This window comes from Euprymna scolopes, chromosome 1, assembly GCF_053919585.1.
Source record: "Euprymna scolopes isolate OS-2025 chromosome 1, ASM5391958v1, whole genome shotgun sequence".
Taxonomy (NCBI): Eukaryota; Metazoa; Mollusca; class Cephalopoda; order Sepiida; family Sepiolidae; genus Euprymna; species Euprymna scolopes.
The window spans coordinates 22,839,648-22,861,537 of NC_136482.1; the positions used below are offsets into that span (position 1 = coordinate 22,839,648).

General features: G+C 33.5%; 1 protein-coding gene and 1 pseudogene across 2 annotated transcripts in view; both read right to left on the reverse strand.

Moving 5' to 3' along the window:
- LOC145285974 (uncharacterized) overlaps positions 1–21,890 on the reverse strand; it is a 300,440-nt gene that overhangs the window by 132,974 nt on the left and 145,576 nt on the right. The gene's annotated exons all lie outside the window — the stretch shown is intronic.
- On the reverse strand, positions 891–1,008 carry LOC145285075 (5S ribosomal RNA; annotated as a pseudogene).

The window sequence follows — 21,890 nt, forward strand, 5'->3', positions numbered from 1 at the left end:
TTATCTTGTTTGATTCACCATGTTAAACCTAAATAGCAATGCATCTGACAAATCGATATTTGATTCTGACTAGACATTTGTTCATTTTTATACATGCATCATGTTTTTCATATTAAAAAGTGCAAATTCTCTCAAGTTTCTTTAAAAAAAAAAAAAAAATACATTTCTATATTTTAAAGGATTTAAAGGATATTGAGCTGACAGTTAATTTTATTGAAGAACTGTTTGTTTGTTTTTTTTCTAAATAATATACCTTGATAGATATAATTTCAAAAGAAATATTCACATTCAATTATGCAGATTATTGTAGAAATCATGAATTTTTTAGTTGTTGCTATTATTATCATTCATCATGACCATCACTTGAATCGAGTATACAGGTTTCCAGGGGCTTCATTTGTAGGTTCTCATAAGAAGAAAGTCCAATCCAGATACACACACCTTATGATAATTTGGGCATATTTTATCGCTTGGCAATACTTTAGAACCTTTCTGCACCAAACATCATTCCATTCCTCCATTCTGCTCTCCCGAGTGTACTTGCCTCCCATGTAGTGCAATCAATTCCACTTTTTCATATCCTCCTTCAAACAATCCTCATACATTTAATACATTGTATTATAGATAACCGGCATTATTATGACTTATTATTATTATAATATAGCTTTCAGAAAGTTGTATTGACTATTAGTGTACAATTATTAACTCATCGATGCCTCTGTTACATCTCAAAAGACAAAGGATACCCCCTGTAGGAGCAACTGCAACTGTAATTCTGAGGCATGGGTTGCGCAATCTCCAACTGCACTTCTCCTGAATCGGCACTGCTCGAGTTCAGTGGCAAGGAGAAGTCCAGGACAACTGGAAACAATGCTGAAATAAGCGGAGAGTACATACAGCACCTGGAAGTCCCAAATGGTCACCCATCTGGTAGTGATCCGGCTCATCGTTGCTTAACTTCGGTGATTTGACGGGAACCGGTGTGTCAAACATGATTATGCCGTATATAACCAGCATTATTATGACTATCATTATTATTATTATTATCAACTAGATATTAAATTGTATAGCTTTTAATTCATTATGCATAGATAATGCATTAGTTAAGCATGGTTAGGAGTTGGCCTCATGCGTTCCTGCATCTATGTTTTGGGGAATGTATGGATGAATGCGTTTGTACTCAGATGATAAAATCAGTTCACCTGCTGAACTTTGTGGTATTTACTTGTCTGTTTCTTCACTTTCTTTTTTAGCTGTTATTATTAGTTTTGTTTTCTTTCCTTTCTATTATCCCCCTTCCTTTTTGTTTTTTTTGTTTGTTTTTTTAAATACTAAGTTTGGAATTTTCTAACCTCCTCTACAAAAACAGTCCACATATTAAATTTTTTTTTTTATCATCATATTAATATCTACATTTGTTTGGACATTTTTAAAAATTATTTCCAACTAAAATGTATACTAAGTTTTTTAATTTTACAAACGAGGATTAATAATTTGTTCAAAAGAACCTATAACACAAAGTTCTATGTAGAATTCAGTTCTAAGTGACACTCTTGTGGAGGTTGAAGGTTAATCCTCAGTGCGGGTGATACTAAGAATTCACTTATAAATTAATTCATCTACCAGGTCATAACTGACCGAATGTTACCAATACAGATTAAATAAAGGGTTCCATTCGAAATTCCATGCAGATTCTCGAGTTCGGCAGAAAGATTCCAGAGTTTGACAAGATACATCCGAAGAAAGTCAGAGGTTACATTGACCAAAACATTGTGAGAACATTTAAGGTGAAAACAGTAGCCTGACAAAAAGATAGAATAACATTTTTAGATTATATTCTCACTTAAGATATAAATATCGCAAAATTAGCATTTTTTTTCCTTTTCATCTTTTTGACATGTCTCATATGTAAAAGGACAATAAGTAACTAATTCATCTAAAAGTTTTGTTTTTAGTCGAGACACACTCTCCTACTTTAACAATGAATGGATAATGAGCTTGCAGGTCTCTTCGACCTTTTTGTTTTTTTCTAGTGAAAGTCAATGCAAAAAAGAGGTGAGAACGGAGGTCAGAAAATGATGAACCTACAGATCGGGGGGGGGGGGGATAAGTGATAGTAATACCTAACAATGGCGTCTTTTGCTGTCTGCATATATATATATTGGTTGATTGCCTCTCAATCACAAAAAAAAAATCATCCTACAATCATAATTTGTGAGAGTGTGTGTGTATATATATATATATATATATATATATATATAAGAACAAAGAATTAATAAAATAGGTTAAAAAACACTTTAACAAGAGTTAAAAACATTTAATTTTCAAAAAGGAGACACAAGTTATGTGGATTGTCCTTAATCCGCAGAGTTTAGAAAGAAATACTTTCCTTCTCATCAGAGGGTAGCAATTAGCAAAATGCGGAATTGGATTTTGCTTGCAAAGTATTTAATGAAACTGTAACTGAGCCATAGAGCTTACTTGATAAAAGTTAAAAAATAGTGAGGCAGAGAGAATGGGGAAAAAAGAAAAATGATTTCACGTGAATAGATGGTCGAGTGGAGAGTAGATCCAATGACGGTAAAATACAAAAAAATGTTGATAAAAGTCTGGTATCCAGTAGTAAAAATTCAAAGGAATCCCATTATTGGAAGACAATTCGAGGCCATCCAAAACGCAGAATTCAGTGAAATAATTCACAAATGGGTACAAGGAAAAAAAGAGGGAGTTCAATATATTATAAAAAGATAAATTGTGCAGAGAATAAAGAAATGGAGAGATTTCAAGACGCTACTGCCAAGGCCAAATTTGAAAAATATGAATAAAAAAAAACAAACGATGAGCGGTGATTGGGTTATAGACTAACATTCTATCTCTAGTCTATACCAGCAGTTAAAACGGGAATTGAGAGAAATTAAGTATTTGTAAGTGCCAAGTAAGCAGGCATGAATAGTAAACAGTTAGAGAGTATTCAATGACAGCAAGTCTGAATATCGCATACATATTGTTCGAAAAAAGAATACGTTCTTTATTCTTTTCACATCATAGACACGTGTTTACAAATATTAACTTTTGTTTTTCTTCAAATCAGTCATCTTGAAAGTTTTGAAATAAAAATGAAACGTTGATGAATATAAAATCAGTTTTCCGTTTTTTTGATTTTCCATATCTATCTATGTATAAGAAATCACTGCAAAAAGGTATATGAAGCTTCCTCCTAGTGCCCTGCAGTAAGTCCCCAACTAGAGCAGGCAATCAATCTATTTAATTGAAAAATGGGCTATTTAACCAATTTCCATGAGAAAAGTATTGGAAGTGTAGAACATTCATTAATCCTAATTCAATCCCGAACAATGTCGGGTCTCCCTGCTAGTATAATATATATATGACAAAAGGCATGAAACGAGGACCTAGTGAGAATTTGGAGTGTGTGTGCCCCTCTTTAACCAAGTAATGAAATTTACCAACATAGGATGACAAGAAAAAGTGGATGCTAGAAATGAGAAATTAAAATGAGATATTGTGCACTAAAATGCACAGAGGTGCGCACACATGAAATATACACACGTACATTAATAAGAAAACAATGTGTTAAGAGAGATCATTCGAGATTACAGACGATCCATGAAAGGTCAATTTCACACTGACAGCGTATTTCAATTGGTTACCATTTTAAAAATCAAACTCATTCTTAAATGCATTCATTCTCTTGGACAGAGTGAAAGAAAACTTTTTTTCTAACATAATTATCACACTATCTGCCAAACTCCAACCTCTGTCCCATCACATCGCTTCATCCCTGTGCTTACTTTTTAGATGGTTCTCTGGAATATGCACTTGTAACCTCTCCCCCAGTGCAAATACCTTAATCCATCCTACTAACAACAAACTTCTACCTTTTGATAATAGAAGTCCCAAGATGTGCGGAAAATTTGTTTTACTCTGATGGCTGTATTTTGTTGGAACACTTATTTTTGAAAGTATCACAAAATGATAGAGTCTCCCAGTGAATTGTAGACGCGCATCAAAATTTGTACTTATTTATTTTATTATTATTTTTTTTTTAGGTCAAGGAGATTATTTTCGTTGTTTTAAGGAGATTCTTCTTTTTGGTTCAGTTTTTATGATGATGAATTCTAAAAATGGCAACCTCATAACTTGCTTCCCTTATTTTGTCCTTTAGTCCTTATTTTCCATGAACGATGTTTCTTACAAAAGAGAAATAATTGTTTTTTGGGGTTGGAATCTATCCAAACATTTATTGTTGACCGAATTTTATTTTGAAATAATATTTTTTTAGCTCCTTACATCGTAACCACATGCCTTGTCTGAAGCAATTCCAATGATAATAATAATAATAATAATAGGAAAGTGAAACTATCAGAAATCTTTAAAAACACGCCCCCCTCCTTTGCAAAAGGAGAAAAAAAAAAAAAAACGCATACCACACAAAATTATGAAGGATCAAGGAGAATAGAAGGTCCAAGGAGGGAAAGCACTAACCAGACTGCCATCGAATGAGGGTGAAGACTAATAGTAGTTGCCAGTGAGAAATCAATAGTAAGGAGTTATTGTGATAACGCTAAAATATTTGCAAAAGTTACCGAGAAAGGTGAAGAATACTGGAAATAGGAGATTTGTTATCACCCAGACTCCAGGGAACACCACCGGTTATTCTCAGTGAGTAATCGGTGATGTGTAAGAACTCCTAGAGAGCTAAGAAACATTAGAAAAGAATGAACTTAAAATGGTGATGAAAGTTTAAACAAAATATGAACAAAACAGTTTATTAAAATTATCACATCATCATCGCTATAATAACCATCAACCGTTTAAGTGGCTTTTTGACTTTTTTTCCTTTAAGTTTGTAAAAAATAATTTGCAAAGGTATAAGAAATTGAATTCATTCACCATCCAAAGAAAAGCAAATGTTCTTGTAAAAATATAAAGAATTTGTTTTGGAAGTATGTTTATTTGATCACTATGAGAGAGAGAAAGAGTGAGCGAAAGAGAGAAAGAGCGATTACAAAAGAGAAATGGCCGAGAATCTTATACTCTTCCCCCACCCCGTCGAGCTTCCCTTAACTTCCTCTAAGGATTGGGCATTGCTGATAGCAGAGGTTATGATGATCTTCTGATGGCTGTATAACGCTTAATCATCTTTACAAATAGACAGAGAATAGGAATTAACAAACACGTATGTGCGTGTACCTGAGAAAAAGAATAGGTGTGTTCTCCTACAAATGTTGCTAACAAATAAATAACAATAAAGTATTTGGATTATTTGGATGACTGTTCTCATTTGTGTGTTATTCTCACAATGTTAACAGATGTAACCTCCCACCTTCTTCAGGTGTATCTTGTCAGACTCGGGAATCTTTTTGTTTAACTCAGGAATATGTACGGAATTTCAGGATGCGTCATGGTATAGTAGATAAAGTACTAAGTAAAATTCATTCATAAGTGATACTCTTCTGGAGGCGACCAGATAGAAGCCTAAAGTAAGTCGCACTTGTATTCTTAGTATTGTCCGCCCTGAAGATGTTCTAAGAATACAAGTGCGACTTACTTTAGGCTTCTATCTGGTCATGATAAGCAAAACAAAAACACGCTACCCTCCATGGATTGAATAAAGGGTTTCTTTGAAATTCCGTACAGTTTCTCAAATTCAACAGAAAGATTCCCGAACTTGACAAAATACACCTGAAGAAGGTGAGGGGGGCGCGGGGTTACATCGACCGAAATGTGAAAATAACAGACAAGATGAGAACAATAGTCCAAATAATGCACAAATTATCAATCCTCATCTCAAAAATTCAGAAACAAAAAAAAATAAAAATAAAAAATAACTGCCCCTAGTTGCTTATCTCCCGACATTGAAAATTATTTAAAATTCTTAGCACTAGCCATTCTGATTTCCATCTCAGAAAGGTACAATCTATCTGTATCAGTATAAACTCACTATCATTATGCACACCAAAGAATGTTTTTTTCTTTGAGATCGCATCTGATTGGAAGGGATATTTATATTCCCATGTCACGTGACAATACACGAAATGATAACCCTTTGTTTAAATCTTTATTTTTAATGTTAAAAGTCCCAAACAGAAAAGAAATAACTTATGATTTCTGGATAAACCTACATCTGAGTACCGATTTTTCATGATAGTTCAATAAATTTTTTCCATATCCGTTATTTTAAACAGAATTGATCGGAAATGATGTTTGTATTCAATCCCAACCAATGTCGGGTCTCCTTGCTAGTTAATTATAAAGTCTTTCCAGCTATACTATTCATTTTTGTATCACTTTGCCTATTATAAATTGATTTTTGTATCAATTTGCCTATTATAAATTCATTTTTAGCTCTATTTTTACTGTTTTGTTTTATGATATAACCCTTTTTTTTAGTGATTTAATGCTGAATAAAGTAATTTGTGAAAAAAATTTTACGCTTCAAATTCTTTATATCTTCAAATATTTTTAAATAGTGTTTGGTCGTTTTGTTGAGGAAACGTTTTTGTTTTTGCAGAACATGATTCAGTTTTGCAAGAGGAATGGGAAGAAAAATTAATATTAATATTTGGTGCATTTTAAGTCAGGAAACCAGTATCTTCAGACAGCTTGATCCGGTAGCACTGTGCTTTTAGCTTTTCATTTTGTTTTTCTTCTTGTAATTGTTTTACATCCGGGTCATTGTTTTAGTGTCTGTTTACATGACCATATCTGGAACTAAGTGCATCAGTTATATCACTATCAAACCCACCATCCATAATTTTTAATAAGATTACCTGCTGTTTTTATTGTTATTATATAATTAATCAACAACCATCCATGCAGAACATTATTTTTAGTGCAATCAGCAACATAATATTAACGCTTTAGTTTCTTATTAATCTGTCCCAAAGTAAAAGCATTAGAAACATTTAAATGAACATCTCGTGCTACCAGATCAAGTTGTCTAAAAATGTTTCCTGACCTAAAATGCTCCAAACACTGATGTTAGTGTTTGTTTTTTTTGTTTTTCTGTTTTTTTTTATTATGTTCTGTAAAATTTAAACAAAAAAAAAAAACATAAATAAATATTTGAAGATATAAAAAATTTGAAGCACAAAACCTTTTTTCCAAAACTACTGGATTCGTCATTAAATAACCCGAAAAGGGCTGATATACCATGTAACATGTTTCTGAATTTGAGATGAAGATTAATTATTTGGATTATTCGGACACCATTTTCTTATCTTGAGTTTTATTTTCACAAAGGGTCGATCAACCTAATCTCCGCCTGTCTTCAGTTGTATCTGGTCGAACTCAGGAATCTAAACTTGAAAATTTCAAACAGACCACTTTATTTAAACCACAAGGGTAACATACTCTCATTCCAAACCAAGCATGTCAAGCCATTTTTTTTAGTAGTTTCTTACAAGACTTTGGACTTAGCATTCTGTTGAAAATGTTCAAAGAGTTAACAACGTAACATTCTATTATTATTTACAGAATATTGCTAATGATGGGTCGATTTCAATATTTTCCTCGCTTCCAACACAATTACAGATTCCATACTAAATTCCTGATTGTAATCCTTTATAAATCTCTAAATATGCAACTATAGAATTATTATCCCCCCCCCCATTACGATAAAAATACATGCTAAATATGCATCAAACATAAAAAATACACTGGTTAGATTTTAGCTTTACTGGTATTTTTAAAATCAATAAATATTTATTACTCGCATTACTACCAGCAGTGGAAATTTTCTTTCAAACAAAATCAAATAAAAAAGACAAAAAAATCGTTTTTGGCATCGGAGAATAAGCACAAAAAATTTTTTGATTCCAATATCCCATAAAGTTCTGATTTTTCCAATTCCAGATTAATTTCTTTTCTTAATATTCTGAGTATTACCATGCTTATTAAACTAAGTTTTTTTTGTTTTTTTGTTTTTTATTAGTGTCAGCGTTTATACAGTCACTTATACATCTAAATAATAGAATGGTATATTATCTACTTTTGATATCCGTTTGTATACTTATTCAAATAATTTTTTAATCAATTTCAAGTCTACAAAAATATATGTAGAAATTTCAAATATATTGCCTAAAAAAAAAAATTTCAGGAGTGCTCAACACGCGAGTAAAGTTCTTATAAATAAAATTATATAAACATTAGAAAGAGTCTACATGGATCAACCAATGTTTTGGCATTAATACGTCTTGCCGAGACTCTAAAGTAATTGAAATTACTTTAGTCTTGAGATGTGTTAACATCAAAATGTTGGGTGATGTGCGTGCGTGTGTGTGTGTAATAGAAGATCAAAAAAACATTAATACTGTCCAAATTAGATTAGCCATGTTTTTCTTTTCTGATCTGTAACATATATAAATATTACGTTCTTACTTTGAATTTTTTTTAATAATCAAGCACTCTGCTGGGGTTTTTCCCCAATTAACCTTACATATATGATAATACTCGCCCTAAGATGGGTAAAATTCTTTGAACAAAACCGTTTTGCACCACTTTTTTGTGTCTTTACAGACATTAAAAATCAAGATATATGCTACTAAACCTTATGTCTAGAATACTTATTACACCATTTTGATTCTGGAAAATATCTAAAAATTATTACTCGAGTTTGTGGTGTTTCAAGAAATTAAAATTCAGGGAATCCTGACTAATTGGTGGAAAGTCCGCCGATGCAAGCAAACTTGGATGCATATCATCAAGGATCTTCTACCTGGTTATGACGGACGGAACAAAAGCATGCTACCCCCTCTCTTTCAAATTCCGTACAGATTTTCAAGTTTGACAAGATACACCTGAAGGAAGTCAGAGGTTAAATCAATCGAAATGTGAAATCCTGATTGATTGGTAGAAAAGTTTGATGTAAGTCATCACTATGACTTAAACAGTGGAAGTTGAACCTCAATACTTTCAAGCTAGGAGTGAGATTGCAAGTTGTCAGAAAACGTCACATCGCTGACCTAAGAAAATGTAGATAATGATATTATAGAGGCGATGGTCTTTAAGACTGAGGAACTTTTCAGTGAATGTAATGAGTACCGGCCTTGACTAAAATTGGCTGTGCCAAATTCAAATCCTATTTCAGGGTTGATAAACATCTAATGAGATTTTAATTATAAATAAGATCTAATATCGGAAATGACCAACAGAATTAAAGATTACAAAAAATAAATCAATAAACAAAAAAATTTAACAAATCCTGATTCAGGTCTGTATTTCTTTTTCTAACCTTCTAGAAGGAAACTCCCATAATGCATCTTCAAGCGTCACATGCATACAAATTAGAAATGTTTGATTGCAATATATATTATTAGCATTAACATTGTTTACATGATCAACTTGAGGTGCTGTCTAATGAATCAACAAATGCCATTGAATAAAGTAATGTTACTCAAGTATTAAACTCCCATTGAGGCTGACAGAATCAAGCCAGAGCCATTTTGAAGGCTTGATAATTTGTTATCCTCACTTGCCAAAACTAATGCAGACTATCCAAGGTATTAACCTGTCATATTGAAACACCACTAGAAGTGACATGTCACTTTCCATAGAGTCTCAAGCATGGACAGATTACTTTCAAAGGATCTTCCTATGGCACTATGTTAGTTGCAGAAACGAAATTATTTTGATTTTATTGCAAGGTAAACACCAACTTATCTATGTCGTCATTACAACGCTTAGGGAGCTTTAGGTACAGAAGTAAAAAAGTGCATATCCAGTTGCACATTTGTTAATTATCCAACTGGTAGTGCTGAAGAGTGAAGGGTTGAATTGGATAGAGAGGAAGGGGAGATAACCTTAGGAACTTTGGTTGAACATAAAAGTAAATAAACACGAGCTCATTTGTGTCTTATGTTTGTGTGTATCAGTTTGATGATGGTAATCTATATATCTAAAAGTAAACGTGTCTGTGTGTCTGTGTACATTTTCCTACGCAATAACTGTCAATTTTCAGTCTACAGACTCCAAATTTGATATACAGGGTACTGAGATTTGGAAAAATCTTTGTAATCTATTTTCGGCCAAAAATTTGGTTGTTAAGGGGTCAAAGTTCAATGAGAACTCTACCAAACTCTTTCGTCAATTTTGGGTCTAAACACTTGAAATTTTAAATGTAGGTTCCTTGCTAACTTACTAACTTGATTTGAGTCCCAAACAATAGATGTTAAGGGGTCATAATAGGGGTCAAAGTTAAAAGAATTGACCGCTTTTTTTTTTTTTTTTGTGCTCAACATACACCTCCAAACACCCGGGCAACGCCGAGCTGAAATGCTAGTCTCTACATAAAATCAATGGCATATTTAAAATCACCAGGTTTCTTTGGAAACTTGAACCTGACTTTAATTTTTTTTTTAATTTTATAATAATCTCTAGATTTATAAAAATGTGTGACCACTTGTGTTTCTCACCTTCACGTGACTTATACATGGTTTTTTTTTATACTAGTAATCGATTTATGAAATAATATTACTTCTAAGATATTGTTTGAAATTTGAGATGTTAAAAAAAAGTTAGGTTCCATGACAGGTGCTCGTCTGAGCTCCAATCCCTCGTCCCCCCCTCGCCAATCTTTCATGAGAAACACCAGTCTGGCTGAAACTACCGCCAATAATTTCTCCCACTCTTTATCTATGCCTAAATCCAAACAGATTCCATGAGCAAAGCTTCTTTCTTAGAACTGCACGCCAGTGGAACTCTCTGCCGCTTTCCCGTTTCCCACCTGACTACAACTTGGACGTCTTCAAGTCCAACATAAACAAACTCCTGACAAACCGCCCCCGTAAGTAAGACACTATCAAAACCCCCAATACTAATGATTACTACAATACTATCTCATTGATTACTGTACACACATTAACCCTTATGTAGCCTTCGGGCCTTGATAAGTGGTGACCCCCCCCCCTGTAAAAAAAAAACAAAAAAAAACGATAATTATTTTTTCTTTAAAATAAATTTAAAAAATAATATTTCTTTTTTGCTTTCTTAAAAAAAAGATGTTCAGCACATCTGATACCCAGGCAACACCGGGTAAATCTGCCAGTCTATCATGTTATGTATGTTAAAGGAGATGGGAAGAAAAAAAAGTTTAGGTTTTAGAAAGAAAAAAAAAATTCATGTTGCTCTAAAGGATGAATAAAAAAAAAAAAAAATCTAGCAATAAGCTCACCTACTTATGACATATCTTATATACTTCCTGGTTTCAAGTAACTACTTCGAACACACCTTTTGCTTCATAAAGCCATTATATATATATATATATATATATATATATATATATATATATATAGGAACTGTGTGTGAGTGAGTTCTCTGAAGATTCTAAAATGACAGGGCCAATTTTTATGAAATTTCACAAATGTACTTCATCTATCTGGCAGTGTTCTCAGATGGGTTTTGTATTGGAATATCTTCGTTAAGTATTAATAATAAAAAAAAAAAAATGTGATGAAAGAAGAAACAGGCGATTTTGACTAAGTTAATGCCTTATACGGGATAACATCACAGGTGCATTTGAAAAATTTTATTACTGCACAAGCAGAAAGGCCTAGCATATGAAATCTAGATAAGTACAGATTACTTTTTGGTGCATCGCAATGACCAAGGGTTTATTAGACACCTGAATAATAGAAGAAATACAAGAGTGTATTATTCGTGCATAGTCACGATACACATAGCAACACCGCATGCATTACAACAAAATGAATAATAATCTTCTAAAATCAACAGTAAGTTCTTTGATATAACAATAACACCTTCAAAATAAATGTTTCTGTTTAGAGCACCATGATATACTGAAGCATCATGATAGTCGACTCTTGCATTTTAAACTTCAATTCAAACCATTATATAAAAAAGTAATTTTATAAAATCAACAGTAGGTTCTCTACAGTGCAATGTAAACTATAATGCATTGTGGACTAAGTCACTGCAGGGAGGCATCAGAAGCTTCTTCCCGGTGCACTACAATGAGTCCCCAACTAGAGCAAGCAATCAATCGATTTGATTGAAAAATGGGCGATTTCACAGATTTCAATGACAATAAAGATATGGGAGTGTGAAACACTCGTTAGACATTATTCAATCCCAGGCAACGTTGGTCTACCTCCTAGTATATAAATAAAATTATAGCGATGAAAACATGGCAATTAAGGGTTTCATCATCGTAAAGAATCGTCAGGCTAAAATGTCTAACGATTCTCAACAAGAGTGAGATATGGAAAACTGGTTTCATTGCCATATATTTTCATAACTTACATAGCTCTATTCACGTATTGAGCACTGTTGAAGTAAATACTGAAAATTGATACATAAAACGTATCTTCTAACATTTCATGTGGATACATGAAATAATAATTATAACACACACATGCACACATTTCAGAGTTTACAAAATTAAAACTTTTGGAAACAGAAAAGTGGACATATAAATATTAATACTAATATTTATACGAAAATTCTAACCAGATGAAAATGCTCGATTTTCAAATAGATATATAGATTGTATAGAAGGATTTGGGAGAAGTGTTCCTTGCTCAATCTCAAAGGGAGCTTGATTATATATATATATATATATATATATATATATATATATATATGTATGTCAGGTCATGTCATATGCTACTGGTACCATGTAACCCAGTACTACCTGCCTCATGGTCGGGTCACCGGCGACTAAACTGGTTCCCCCACCAGATTTGTTTGGTGAGGAGGGCGGCTAGTCTCCCTGAAGGATTAAAAACAAGACCTTCCGAAGGGCGAATGAACTCTTTTCTGAGTCAACGGGCAACTAGCACCGTATATATTTGTGTGTGTGTGTGTGTATGTGTATTGGGGTGGAGAGGGCTCCCGTAAGCCGTGGTGAAGGCAACCTTTCTAGGAGAAGCAAATCTCTGATTTAAAAAACCATAAAGTGGAAGACCATTACCCGCATTAAGCTGGTCTGCAGTTTAATTTGTTGCTGGCTATCTTGCTCTTTCTTGTTGCTGGATCTCAACATTTTGAACCGAGAGAGAGACTTAGCTGTCGTACAAAGCTAAGACTCTGTAACATCATATTTGTATAGATACTCCCTCAGGCATTTGGGCTCATGGATTTTAAATGTTTGAGGTAGTGGCACTCGTCTGACAAGACGTTGCAATCATCATCAATCATCATATATATATATATATATATATATTGTAATATATACTAATAGCCTTGTTCTTAAATTAGTAATCACCTGTTACTCTCTATTTGGAATCAAATTAAATAACTCGTGTTCTGATATAATAAAATAAATGTTAACAATTTTTATTTTAATTTAAACTAATTACTGCAGCAGAAAACATCCGTATATGCATTGGAAAACTTAAATATTAAAATAAAAATGTCTCATTTTCTTTTTTAATAAAATGTAACTATGCCAGAGATATTATCTCCGAGTTGATGATGAATGCAAAGAAGTCCAATTAACACACAAATACAAAAGATAGCGTTTAATTTATATGGATCATCTAAAGGTTCACTTACATATACCTTTGATTTCTTTGACACAATGGTTAAAGTATTTGATAATTGGCTGGGAGGCCAGTGTTCAATCCTTGGTCAGATCATACCAAAGACTCAAAAACTTGTACTTTTTGTATACCTGCTGAATACCATTATTAAGTGAAAGACAAGCTAGGGAGATTTTTTTTTTACAAAGGGGTCACCATGTATCATGGCCCTGAAGCCACTCAAGGATAAGGGTTAATGTGTATTGTAGTCATTGGAACAGTTGTGTAATAATCATTTGAAGTAATTTGGTATAATTAGATCATTTACGAGGACTGCTCAACAAGAACTTATTTAAATCGGACTAAGATAATGATATTGTATTCAATTAGAAAGCAGACCAGCAGAACAGTTCCACAGGCGGGCAATTCTAGAGAAGAAGCTTTGTTCATGGAATCCATGTCTAGGTTTAGGCAATGATTTTTTTTTTTTTTTATTCAATCATATCAAATGATAGGGAGTGGGAGAATTTACTGAAAGTGATTTTGACTAGACAAGTGTTTTTTGTAAAGGATTCGTGAGGGGGGACCATAGATTGGAGCTCAGTCGAACACTTGCCATGAAAATAACGATAGAGCAGGGACAGACTTGCAATGTCACTTGTGGGAAAGAGGTTGCAGAGAAGAGAAAAGATTACAAAGTTTGTCTTGAACTCCTGCACAGACGTTGCAACAGTATTCAATCCTAGAACGTACTTGGCTTATACGGGTAGAGAATTGCAACTGGAGCGGTAGAATGCTCACACCATTTTTCAAACTTCCACCACCATTACCAATTATCACGGTGTTGTCTCACCACTCACCTGACACTAACACTTATCCTTGAGTGGCTTTGGAGTTTTGATAAGTAGTTAAAAAAAGGGGGGGGCTGATACCGAAGATCTAATTTCAGATGATGCTTCAGTGTATCATGTGCTTTCTTGGAATAGGCAAAAACCAAGAAAGAAAAAAAAATGTTCACATAGCTTTAAGATAGCAAAGATAATTGAGTGTGTATGGAGGAAGAGGGGCTAGAAAAAAAAAAGGAAAAAGAAAAAAAGGTAGTAAAAGTTGTTGAAATTGAGTCTGATGAACTTCAAGACTTAAATTAAAGGCATATTTATATAACTGTTTTAAATTTTTAACGTTTCTGTGGCAGGGTGTTATCAAATTGTATTGGATATTAAAGTCACACCTGAAATGGCCGAGTCAGAAGAGAGAAGACTAGGTTATAAATTTACGGTAGGGGTCAAATATAAAGATATCTCTCTCTCAGAGCAGAAAGATGCAAAACAAGGGTTGGAAAGTGGGATTAAAGAACCAGCGCCTCAGGAGGAGCACACTAGCCTGCAAAAATAAAAAATGACTAGGTATCCCCCCTCCAATCAGCATTCCCTGGTAAGGAAACCTCAGGCGTGTAACCACTTGCGGTTCCCATAAACTAAGCACTTTTCAAAGAGAGATGGCAAGGTGTAGGAGAGTGGATCTTTTAGAACTGTATAAGGCCGGCAACATGCAGTAAAAAAAAAAAAAAAAAAAAAAAAGTTATTTTAAAATTATCTAGAACTAGCGGGGGTACCCGGCGTTGCCCGAGTGTTTGTTTCCGGGACGGGGGGGGGGTAAAAAATGTTATGGTAGGTAAGTAGGAAGGATCAAACCCGGAGTCATGAGTAAAAGTAGGAAAATAAAGTGTGAAAAAAAAAAAAAAAAAAAAAAAACATCTGCAACGTAAACAGTTCGGCCACCAAGAAAAGTCCATTCCAGTTGTTTAGGAAAAAAAAAAAGAAACCACTATGGTAGGTCGGCGCGAACGTGAAAATATAATGTGAATTGTCCAGCACCCTAACCACTACGCCACAGAGCACTGCAGCTTAGTTTCGTGATTTTAAATCACTTCACATGATAGAACTACGAAGCCAAACCGGTGTTCTCTTCTCCACTGTTCCTTGTGAACGATCTCCAAACGGTGTTAAGTGGTGGCAGGGGGAGGAGGAATTTTTAAGAGAGAAAATATTTTACCACTTCCATTGATCTTAACCGATTTTGGCCGTGACTTCTCAGCAGAAAAAGTATAGAAATCTAAGATTATCGAGGAATTTGAGGACTAATAAGCCTATAACAAACCTCAGATATTGTTCTGCCGTTTGTGCATAATGTATTTGCATGAAATATCTTGATTTTTAATCCTATTAAGGTCAAAATCCCACGGGAAAAAATGAGTTCATTTTATTTATATAGAGAAGAGAAGAGATAGAGATGTTAGCTTTGCTACAGTTTGCAGCAGCAGCAGCTGAAAAGTTGATAGTACATTGAAATAGTGTAGATAAAAGTAATTACAAGTATGTTAATGAGATTTTGGTAATTATATGCAAGATGGAGTCCTTGTTCATTTGGATACTTGTGCAATTTATGGACTATACTATTTTTATAAATAGGGTTTTTAAGTTAATTCAATTTTTACAATACTTTTTTGTTTATTATTAGATGAAACCATTAAATAGTTGAATGTGCAGATAATTTCCTAAACGTAAATATACACTTATGGAAGTATGATCTATTGATTTTTCTTTCACTAGAAGTTTAAAATCAATAATTCTGGTGTTCGCAAAACGCAACGAACTAAAATTTTGTTAACACAAAAATTACGAAGGCCCAAAATTTCAGGCAGTCGAAAGACTGAAAATGACGTCATGTAATTAAAAGTGAAAATGACGTCATGTAATTAAAAGGGAGGAAGTTTTTTGTTTTGTTTTTTTTTCAGTCACGCATCGCATCTGTACATTCCTTTTTTGAACGTTTGTATCAATTTTTGCATTTTTTAATTTAAATATTTTTCTATGTTCCTATTTTTAAATTAATTTTTTTCTTAATTATTGTTCAATATTATATAAAAAATATGTTACGCCGAAAGTTACACATTCTTGCAAGCAAGGAAATTATTAAAATCTTGCATATAAAAATTATGTGAAACCCGTAAAAAAAAAAAAAAAAAAAAAAAAAAAAAAAAAAAAGTAGAAATATTTTTTGCAATTATAATTTTTTTTTGTGTGTGTGAAAATATTAAATAAGCAATGCTTAATTCAATGGTAATATTGGTAATTCGAGAAATTCATTTTTCTTTGAGTTATATAGAATTCATTAATACGGATTTAGGGGCTTTTTTCGTAATGTTCCTATAGAAATTATTTTATTTTATTTTTATTGTTACAAATTACGATGCTTTATTTATATAAAAAAGCAAAAATAAAGTCTTGCGCTTTTTATTTACCACTGAAAATTATAACTTTAGTAAAGGTATTTTTTATTTAAACAGAATAATACATTTCCACTCGGATTTAAATAAACATAAATAGTTCATTATATTCCGTGATCATCATTCGATAGATACTGAAAATTTCATTAAAATTGGTTAATTTCCTGATTTTTGGTGATTTTTTTAAGTAAAGGGAGGGGTCAAAATGTTTATACATTTTGAGCATCGGCATTCATTTTTCTCGTACCTGTGTATATATATATATATATATATATATATATATATATGAGGGGAATTAAATTATGCCAATTAACATTTACAAAATTTATTGTTCAAAAATAAGAAACATACACACGAAACGCAAGTGTTTCGGCAAAATTTTAGCAAGTTTGAATTCAACCATCTTCAGGCCACAATTGTTTGCTTGTAATCAACTGAATCTTAGGTTCTTACCTTCATATAAACTACTAGCAGGGTGGGGTGGGGGGGCTTCAGAAGAGATAAACTTTGAAAATATAGGGACAGACAGACATATAGTCTTTTATATATTAGATTTATATTAAAAAAGAACACCTATCAGGTAAGAGGGGCCATTTTCACTGAAATAGGGCGATGTGAGAGAGGAGCAGGGAGGGATCGAGATCTAACAATTGAACTGAACAGATAACAGAGTTATACGAATATCAGAGGCGCGCGCGTTGTTCAAGATTACGTCATCGTCGTCTTCTTTCATCATTCACAAAAATATCACTATGTCAAACATTTATTGCAGTTTTTCGCACAGCCCAGCATCTAAATGCTTGTTCAATCACCTGTGTGGGTCGCGGTCGGCTGGGTAAACTTAATCTTATTTTGGAATCAACAAGGTAGGTAGATTTGGCAGAACTCTGGGTAATATGTACACACAGCAGCCTAGAAAGAAAATGGCCACTGAATTCGAGTTTCATGTAAAAACTTGAATCTTTACTCCTTTCGTTGCATTTTCGAAATTCTCAGAAATCAAGGAGTTCCTTTTATAAGTCTAATACTTGATCTCTACATGAGATACATAGATATTCAAGTGTTCCATTATAGTTCTCCTTTACCTCTATCCTCGAGTGGTCTCTGAGCCTTGATAAGTAGTGATTCCTATGTAAAAAAACTCTCAAACATTGAATTAATAAAGAAGTTGAGAACAATTTTCCTCCTCCCCAATCGACCAGTTAAATATAATATTGTATATATTTATTATGGTTTCATGGTTTTAGCGAATTCAAAAATAAGAATTCATCTAGTCTGGTAGAGTATCCAGTTTAGTGTTGCCACTATACTATACACAACATCACTTAGAGATGGTATGTAATATTGTTGTTACATACAAACAAGAGTAAATAAATAAAAATCCGAATCGCCATTTTTTTTTCTTTTTTAAAAGTTTTTTATTACCATTATAATTGTTTCGACACAACTTAAAAAGTCTCTTACCACCGTCTATCTCGGCATACACTTTTCTTCTCCGGCCACACACACCGGGGAGTAGCCAGCCATTTCTCACATTCATATTTACAAGTCCATTTTTTTCGACGCCGCACTTTGTTTCTCCTTGAGCATGTGCTGTATTTTTCTCTCCTTTTTCCCTTCTCGCACAAACTTCCTAATTTGCATATTTTGACAAGCTTCTGCATTTGACCTTTACTCCTGATCTGAAATGGAACACGTACATCAAGTCTGTTGCCAACGTCACTAAAAAAAATGGTGGGATCCTTCTACCGCTCCAGAAGATATCTCACTAATGATGCAATTCTCTATCTATATAAAAGCCAAGTACATCCAAGGATGGAATACTGCTGCCACATCTGGACAGGAGCTGCTAAAAACAGCCTATCCTACCTTGACAGAGTACAAAATAGACTTTGATTTAGTGGGGGATGCCCTTTTCTTTTCCCTGCAACCTCTCTCCCACAGAAGAGACGTTGCGAGCCTTTGTTTTATCGTTATTTCCATGGCAGGTGCTCGTCTGAGCTCCAATCTCTGGTCCTCCCTAGCCAATCTTTCACGATAAACACTCGTCTTGCTGAAACCACTGTCAAAAATTCTCTCCACTCTTCATATGTGCCTAAATCAAAACGGAGATTCCATGAACAAAGCTTCTTTCTTAGAAGTGCACGCCTGTGGAACTCTCTACCGTTTGCCTGTTCCCCACCTGACTACAACATGGATGTCTTCAAGTCCAACGTAAACAAATTCCTGATGAACCGCCCCCTTAAGTAATGACACTTTATCAAATCTCCAATACTAATGAATACTGCAACACTATCCCATTGAATACTGTACACAAAATAACCCTTATCTCCAAGTGGCTTCTGGGCCTTGATAAGTGGTGACCTCCATGTAAAAAAAAAAAAAAAAAAAAAAAAAAAATACGTCTCTCAGCCATCACCGCTGCCTATCTCCCAACAAACCAGCCATACCCCATTATTGTCGACATCCTCTTACAGGCCCACATGCACCATGTTACAGATGTACGAATCCTTGTATAACCCAATAAAGAGTAGCCATACCGAGGGAATTTTATTTGTGCTTCGAATACCATATTATTTGGAATATTTAGTCCAGGTTTATTTATAGGGGAAGTATTCTCATACTAGGTTGCCCTGACAAACCCTTGTACAGAGGGGCATTACGCATTCAAGTTTCCTACGTCTAGATAATTGAGAAAGGAAAGTTTGCTTTAAAGATTTTTTTTTTTTTTTTTAATATTTTCGTAATTGAAGGCGAAATCTATCCTTTGAACATTTTCATCTCTAACCATCAATTGACTGCGAATAACGGTCCAATGCGCATAATAAATTAAAGATTTCACATTTCCAAGAATTGGCTATTAACCACCAACATTTGGAAATTCATTGAATTATTTCGAAATTGCCAGAGAGCTCCATGGCAAGTTGGAATGCTGTTATTTATTAAATCCATATGAAATTATTGTCATAAACATAATTTACAAGACTTCTTAGTCGCATTGTAAAAATTCAGTGGCCATTTTCTTTCTAGGTCTCTAGGTCTACTACAGGACTTTGGATCAATCAACAGTGTGTGTGGGTGGGAGGTTGTAATATGGACTTAAACTTTGCTTAAGAAAGTTGGAGAGAAAAGGATGAACGTCTTACATGCGTAGGTCCAATAACTTAACACCAGGATCATGCGAGTGGGAACATCAACTCCATTCCCCTACCACCTTGTCACCCCGCCCCACACACTTCATTTAAAAATAAAAAGGAGGGGGAGACAGCAGTCAGTAGTTTGTTAATCTGTGATCTAATTTTATCTTGAACCAAAGGAGGAACTTCTACTTGAAAGTTTAGATTTTTTTTTATCACATATACATTCTTGATTATCTTGTTTTCTGAGCAAAGCACTAGAAATAACTAAATGTACCTATTTGGCGTTGCCCGGGAGTAAAAAAAAAATAAATAAATAAAAATGATCAGTCTGAATCTAGTTTTGATATGTCAGATAGATTGCTTCTTGGGCCTGACTTAAAAAATTATGCGGTGTTATGCCTATATATATATATATATATATATATATATATATATATATATATATATATATATATATATATATATATATGTTTCTTGATCTTAAAGTCGCGTCTGCCTTCAGCAAAAATGAAGAGCTGAAACAAGAGAAGTTGTATTGTGGTGGAATATCGACAATCTCTTGACACACTTCGTCAACTCCCCACTCCTACTCCTCCTCTCGCCAGTAGTAGCCAAAGGTGGAACGTCCATTCATTTCGATCTCATGGCTAGCCCCGTTTTTCTTAATCGGTAACCACAAATCTGGAAATTATTGGTTTGATAGAGGAGTGTATAAAGGAAAACAAAGAATGTTTAGGTTTCTCAAGTTTTTTTTTTTAAGATGAGAATTGATTATTTGGATTATTCAGACTACTGTTCTTACCGTGGATATTATTCTCACAACGTTTCGACCGATATAACCACCACAATAAGTCATGGTGTAACACATAAGGTAATAAGTAAAATTCAGTTCTAAGTAACACTCTTCTGGATATTGAAGGTTAAATTCTCAGTGTGAGAAATACGAGTATAATTGCAAATTACTTACTCGGTCATGGCTGACAAAATGGTTAAAATAGCCACAGATGGTGCAGACTGCAGCTCTCTCAGGGTTGGAGTTGATCATGTGGTTTGAATAGTTTTCTCTCATGCTAGGAGTTGCTGTATATTCGTGGAAGAAAGCTGACAAAAACAATTATTTTTAATAGCAAATGTTTTCTTGCTTGTGGCTATCCTTATTTGTAGTATTAAGAGGAGTTCCGAATGTGATGTTAATACCAATTTGAAATGCTAAATTTGGAATGTTAAAATTTACACAATCGAAAATCGTCTCAAATTCATTGTCTGTCTTTGCTTTCTTGATGCACATTAATTATAATCAATAATTAGGTTGAAGAAGACAATGTTTTCCATTCTTCAATTATATTCTTCCAATTAGTGTATATGAAGAAAAGAAAAAAAGCAAACGTTGGATTTCAAACCATTTTTCCATTGCGGAAATTTCCACATCCCAAATTCATCTTAAAAAAATAGTACCGATCTAATACAATATCGATGTTTTAAAAGGAGAAACCAAAAATTAGAGCCGAGTCGAGAACGTGGAAAGCAAATATTACTGCTTTGTAATCTGTAACAATTAGAAAATGAGCAACGAAATGAAGCAATTAAAAACTATTGAAATACGTTATTTTATTGTTTGCTGTTTTTGGTTTTGTTCCATGTGAAACTCAACTCTACTGTAAACAACATTCACACAAACGCATTAAAATATTAATTAGGTGATTTAAATAAGAGTCACCTTTTGTTCAATCTGATTAAAAGAATGAAAGAGGTGATCAAAACGAATGAAACTTTAAATATCTGACAATAAATATAAACCGGATTATTTGACAGATGGCTGCATTAATATATTGAGTCAGCTCAACCAAAAACTGCAGAAGATCAAATAAAAAGGAACTGTGAAAGTGGAGGAATATATATATATATATATATATATATATATATATATATATATATATATATATATATATATATATCACTAGC